The sequence below is a fragment of the Labeo rohita genome, chromosome 6 (assembly GCF_022985175.1).
Source record: "Labeo rohita strain BAU-BD-2019 chromosome 6, IGBB_LRoh.1.0, whole genome shotgun sequence".
NCBI classification, from domain to species: domain Eukaryota; kingdom Metazoa; phylum Chordata; class Actinopteri; order Cypriniformes; family Cyprinidae; genus Labeo; species Labeo rohita.
In genome coordinates, this window is record NC_066874.1 from 14,873,737 (window position 1) to 14,880,508 (window position 6,772).

The window sequence follows — 6,772 nt, forward strand, 5'->3', positions numbered from 1 at the left end:
CATCTGCTGAAAAGCTTTATGGAGATGAAGATTTCATTTTTCAGCACGACCTGGCACCTGCTCACAGTGCCAAAACCACTGGTAAATGGTTTACTGACCATGGTATTACTGTGCTCAATTGGCCTGCCAACTCTCCTGACCTGAACCCCATAGAGAATCTGTGGGATATTGTGAAGAGAAAGTTGAGAGACGCAAGACCCAACACTCTGGATGAGCTTAAGGCCGCTATCGAAGCATCCTGGGCCTCCATAACACCTCAGCAGTGCCACAGGCTGATTGCCTCCATGCCACGCCGCATTGAAGCAGTCATTTCTGCAAAAGGATTCCCGACCAAGTATTGAGTGCATAACTGAACATAATTATTTGAAGGTTGACTTTTTTTTTTTGTATTAAAAACACTTTTCTTTTATTGGTCGGATGAAATATGCTAATTTTTTGAGATAGGAATTTTGGGTTTTCATGAGCTGTATGCCAAAATCATCAATATTAAAACAATAAAAGGCTTGAAACTACTTCAGTTGTGTGTAATGAATCTAAAATATATGAAAGTCTAATGTTTATCAGTACATTACAGAAAATAATGAACTTTATCACAATATGCTAATTTTTTGAAAAGGACCTGTACATGTCAAAGTCAGACATTAAGTTTTTTCTATGTATAAACTGTTTATGTAATAAAATATGTTTTCGTAGTTTGTGTTGTCCCTTATCAGTGCAAAATTATCACAAATTAAAAAGGATTCATGCCAATATTGTTTTCTAGGGTGTTTGAACTTTTGTATATCTGCAATAACAGCTGAGTTTTACAAGATTTAGATTATTATTAATATAAGACCATTTTGCATATGGTAAATAAACAAAGAATATTATTTAAAGCTCTTATAAATATTACTGATTAGTGAATCTCTATCATAAATGTTGGGTTTTTGCAACCACAAAATGCACAGTGTTGTGGTATTTTTGATGAAAGTTATCTGTGTGATAGTGTGAGTGACAAACATCTTTGAAATGTTGTATGTAACATTCAAATATGTTATCTACGTATAGATATCTATAGCATATTTTGTCTGTACAAGAAAGCAGACATGAATAGTTGACATTTCAGCTCTTCTGGTCCAAGTTGGGAGTTCTTTAGTCATTGTTTCAGCAGCATTGGCCGCATACAGGAAACATACGTGATTAAAATTCCTTAAACACAAGCTTATTTTATTTTTATCCTTATCTTTATATGTGAGTACGTATGAAGATTATCAGTAAAAAAAAATTGGTGTGTAGTAGAATAACCAGTTTAGTTACTAGACATGCAAGAACCACATTTTTTTGGTAAAGTAAAAAGATTTTAGAGCTTCAGTCATTTTATAGCAGATCACAAAAAAGTCTCAGTGTTTCAATTCATTCATTTTTGTCTGTTAAAAAAGGTGTGGTTTTACTGTTGATGTACAGCAGGAAGGCTGTTTCATGAATGTATTTGAATGGACTCTGAATGGAATGGGGAACCTAGGTTAATTTTCTTGCAGGAAGTTACTCAGTGGTCTCATTCCTGCTCATGCAACACACACCCCTGCTCAGGAAGAGACAATATTTACATGTAGTTTTTTTCTCTGTGTAGTCAAATAATAACAATAACACTGACCCTAAAATAAGATCCAAGTTAATAGTCTCCTCCCATGTTTTGAGCCAGTATTTCCGGCCTTGTATTACTGGCGTGGAAGACACTAGTAAATGATTTGCTGCTTGTGCTGATTGCAAAAGCAGGATGTAAGGAGGATATCAAATTCATAATACGTTACATAACATAAAAAAGAACATAATTATTCAGTTTTAAATACCCCTCAGTGGTATTTGTGCCACGAGCCCTGGTTTATTTCTGACTTGTGTGTGAAGTTGTTATGATAACTGTATGATTTCTGATAAAATCATGTGCTATTGTTTATACTTTTACAGTTGAAGAGAATGAAGGGAGAAAGACTGAAAGCAGCATTGTTGTTTTTGTGAGTGGATTAGGCCTATGTCATGCTTCGTGCTTCAGCTGCCTGTGGTTTTTCCCATTTAGGTCAGGTATGTCTGTGCCAAAGTTTTGGAGTTTCAATTTGCCCAAAGGCATTTTTTTGCTATTAAGACGCCAACTTCCCATAGGTGTAAGTTTATTATATATAAAAATAGAGTTTGTCACGCCACAGAGTCTTTGTTAAAGCTGGTAAATCATGAAATATCTCAGTATACAGACCGGTACTTATTAGTGCTTAATTACCTGTTGAAATGCAGATTATTAGGCAAACCCTGTATGTTTAACTCCATACCAATAACTGTTACTGTTTTTGTCGTAGTCAAGCAACTGCAATTCATATATCTTTTCGGTACAGTTCATCTGCAGTTATTTATTTTAATCTTCAAATTCTGGTTTTATTTGCCAAGGTTTCATGTCACTGTGTACTCTACAGGATCTGAGACAATGACTTTAATTTTGAGCGACTGACCCACTTCACACTTTCCTGTAGACTTGCCGTGTCTTTTGGCAGGTTTACTAAATGTTCCTGTCAGTGCATAAATCTGCCTTTGGCTCCATTGCATTTGGCCAAGATCATTTAAGGTAGACCTCCCTCCCCCTACTCAAACACATTTCCCAAGCCCAGAGAGGTAGACCGCTGATCACTGTCCACCGCTTCCTTATATTGTGTAGCAGTGAATACAGGATATCTGAGTAATTTATACTCTGTAACTGTAAAACAACTTTCTGGGGGCCTGTTTATTTCAATATAATATATATGATTTTTAATGTTTTTTTTTTTTTGTTTTTTTTTAAAGTCTCTTCCGCTCACCAAGCCTGCATTTATTTGATCCAAAGTACAGCAAAACAGTAAAAATATTTCAAAATTTTACTATTTAAAATAACACTTTTCTATTTGAATATATTTTAAAATGTAATTTATTCCTGTGATCAAAGCTAAATTTTCAGCATCTTTACTCCAGTCTTCAGTGTCACGTGATCCTTCAGAAATCACTCTAATATACTGATTTGTTGTTCAAGAAACATTTTTTATTATTAATATTATCAATATTTAATACAGAAATGGAAAATGGAATATATTATCAATATTTAAAACAGAAATTGAATGTTTTCTGAAGGATCATATGATGCCAAAAATTCAGCTTTGAAATCACAGAAATAAATTACATTTTTAAATATATTTAAATAGAAAACAGTTATTTTAAATAGTACAAATATTTCACAATTTTTACTTTAGATCAAATAAATGCAGACTTGTTGAGCAAAAAAAAAAAAAAAACGGTTTTGACTGGTAGTGTACTGCTAAAGCAGGGGTGCCCAAACTCTGTCCTGGAGGGCCAGTGTCCTGCAGAATTTAACTCCAACTTGCCTCAACACACCTGCTGGGAAGTTTCTAGTATGCCTAGTAAGAGCTTGATTAGCTTGTTCAGGTGTGTCTAATTGAGGCTGGAGCTAAACTCTGCAGGACTCCATACTCCAGGACTCCATAACTGTAAAACAACTTTCTGGGGGACTGTTTATTTTAATATAATATATACCTTTGATTATTTGTCTTGTTTAAGTTTACACTTAAAGGTATAGTTCACCCCAAAATGGAAAATTTGTTCACACTTATATTATTTAACTATAGCATGTTTTATTAACATGTCTGGTTAAAATTTTTCAATGGTGGTGTAACAAACATCCTTTTTACCTTGACAAAATCTGCAAAAATCAACCTGTTCTGGTCGAAGTTGCTTTAAATGTTAATGAGCTCTGCTCGCCCCGCCCCTCTCTTCTCTCTGTGGAGTGACGAGTCTGTTTACTTTAGCTGCATTTAGCTGGGTTTAGCCACGAAACTTGCTAACTAGCACGTTATTAGGAAAAGCGATTACAAAGATTCATTAAAGGGGTCATCAGATGCCCATTTTCCACAAGTTGATACGATTCTTTAGGGTCTATAATATACTTTGGGTCTATAATATACTTCTCAATGGTTATGTAAAACAAGACCCTTTTTACCTTGCCAAAATGAGCTCTGCAAAAATCATCCCATTCTAAGGGGTTGTTCCTTTAAATGCAGATGAGCTCTGCTCCCCCGCCGCTCTCTTCTCTCTGTGGAATGACAAGCCTGTTTACTTTAGCTGCATTTAGCCACATTTAGCCGCGTTTACCCGCTAAACTTGCTAACTAGCACTAGCATTCATAAAAAAAAACCTTATACTCACTTCTGCTGTAAGTGAAGCCGGATCACAAATGATTCGAGTGAACATAGACGGATATATGTAAATCGGGAGCCGCATTCCCTTCACAAACGTAATCCACTGCATCTTTAGTGACTCAGATGTCGGGAGTAAATGACGACCACTATGTTCATTATTACATCCAGCCACACAACACCTCAATCGCTTAGTCGGAGATATTCTTGTCTAACTTACATGCCTGTTCCGGCATCAAAACAATGGAGGTTGGACTGAGACAGCTGATCTGAGGTAAGACGCTCATGTCAATCAACTATCGTGGGAGCGGCCTCGGTCGGTGTGACGCCACACAAATGATTCACACCAACATAAATGCATTTATGTGGATCGGGAGGCACATTCCCTTCACAAACAAAATTCATCCACTGGGTCTTCAGCGGCTCAGATGTCGAGAGTAAATGACGACTACTATGTTCATTATTACATCCAACCATTCTTGTCTATGTCCCTGTTCCGGCATGAAAACAATAGATATCGGACTGATACAGCTCATTAGGGCGGGTCTAAGGTTAGACAGCCCATCAATCAATATATCGAGGGAGCGGCCTCTGTTGGTGTGATGTCACATAGACAAGATGCTGAGAATAGCTTGATTTGAAAAAGGGGAAATTATTTTTACAGATTAAATAATAACCACTGGGTGAATTTTTATCATTATAGGGTGTTTGTGTACACACACTGCCAAAACACATTTATGTTCAAACAACATGTAAAAGTGAACTTTGCATCCGATGACCCCTTTAAAGAAGCCTCTTCTGCTCACCAAGCTTGCATTTATTTTGAAGTACAAAACAGTAAAAATTTTAAATATTTTTACTATTTAAAATAACAGTTTTCTATTGAATATATTTTAAAATGTAATTTTTAAAAAAAAATTTATTCCTGTGATCAAAGCTAAATTTTCAGCATCAATGATATAATAATAATAATAATAATAATAATAATAATTATTATTATTATTATTATTATAATGTTTTGTAACATTATACACTATACTGTTTGAAATCCATTCAAAATTCTTGCTTTATTTAGCAAGGATGCTTTAAATTGATCAAAAGTGATGATAAAGACATTTATAGTGTTACAAAAGATTTCTATTTCAAATAAATGCTGTTCTTTTGAAAGTTCTGTTCATCAAAGAAACCTGAAAAAATTCTACTCAGATGTTTTCATCATATTAATAATAAATGTTTTTTTTTAACAGGAAATCAGAATGTTTTCTGAAGGATCATGTGACTGGAGTAATGATGCTAAAAATTCAGCATTGAAATCACAGGAATAAATTACATTTTAAAATATATTCAATAGAAAACAGTTATTTTAAATAGTAAAAATATTTCAAAATGTATTTTTGGTGTACTTTGGATCAAATAAATGCAGGCTTGGTGAGCAAAAAATAATAAATAAAAATTTAAAATCTTACTGTTCAAAAACTTTTGACTGGTAGTGTACTTCTAAAGCAGGTCTGCCCAAACTCGGTCCTGGAGGAAGTTTCTAGTATGCCTAGTAAGGGCTTGATTAGCTGGTTCAGGTGTGTCTAATTGGGGCTGGAGCTAAACTCTGCAGGCCACCGGCCCTCCGGAACTGAGTTTGGGCACCCCTGTTTTTAATTTATATTATTTAATGAACCTAAACTACCAGTTACAATTTGCAACTAATGTTAACAAAGAATTGTTAGTTAATATTAATGAATGCATTAATTATAATCTACTAACAGGACCTTATCATAAAGCGTTAATCTTTCATTCCCTCTCTAAAAAAAAAAAAAACGGTTTACAATGACTTTCTTAAGTGTTTTAGTAATTATAGTCTATTATACGTATGTGAGGAGTTGCAAAAGGTTTTCCCCAAATATCTTGTTAGCAATAGAGCCAAGGCCCAATTCTTGCTGTTCTGATCATTGTCCAGTGTGGCGCGTGCAGATGGGAAGGGTTCTTCCTCTCGGTGAGAGTGAAGTGTGTACTGGGGACGTGCTGCCACTGTCCTAGTGTGGGGATTTCCACAGCTCTGCAGGCTGTCTTCCCATCTGAAGGTTTGTTTCAGAGAGATATCCTGTTTTGTGAGAAGTCTGTAATGGAGACGAACAATCGGAAGTCCCTGTTTTCTTTCCTACTGCTTATTTTTTTGAAATACATCCAGGTCTTAACTTTACAGTCATGTTAATTAATTAAGCCATTTAGACTTTAAAGACCTAACAGTGTAAGACTACATTCGAATTCTGCAATTAAAATGTATTTTAAAGATGGAAATCAACTGAAAGTTTAAAATTTTAAAAGAAACTGCACTGTTTTTAGGTCACCAAAAAAGCATATTTATGATGACGTTAATCATGTGGATTCCTTTGTACAAAAATAATATCAGATTTCCTTGTGTTCACTAAAACACACAAGTTGATCTTTGCAACACTGTCAAATCATGATGATAACATGATCATCAGGTTTTGCACAAATGTGGAGTTCATGTCAGCTCAAGTGCCGATAACTATACTATAACGTTCTAGTATTCATGGTCATTTTTTGGTATA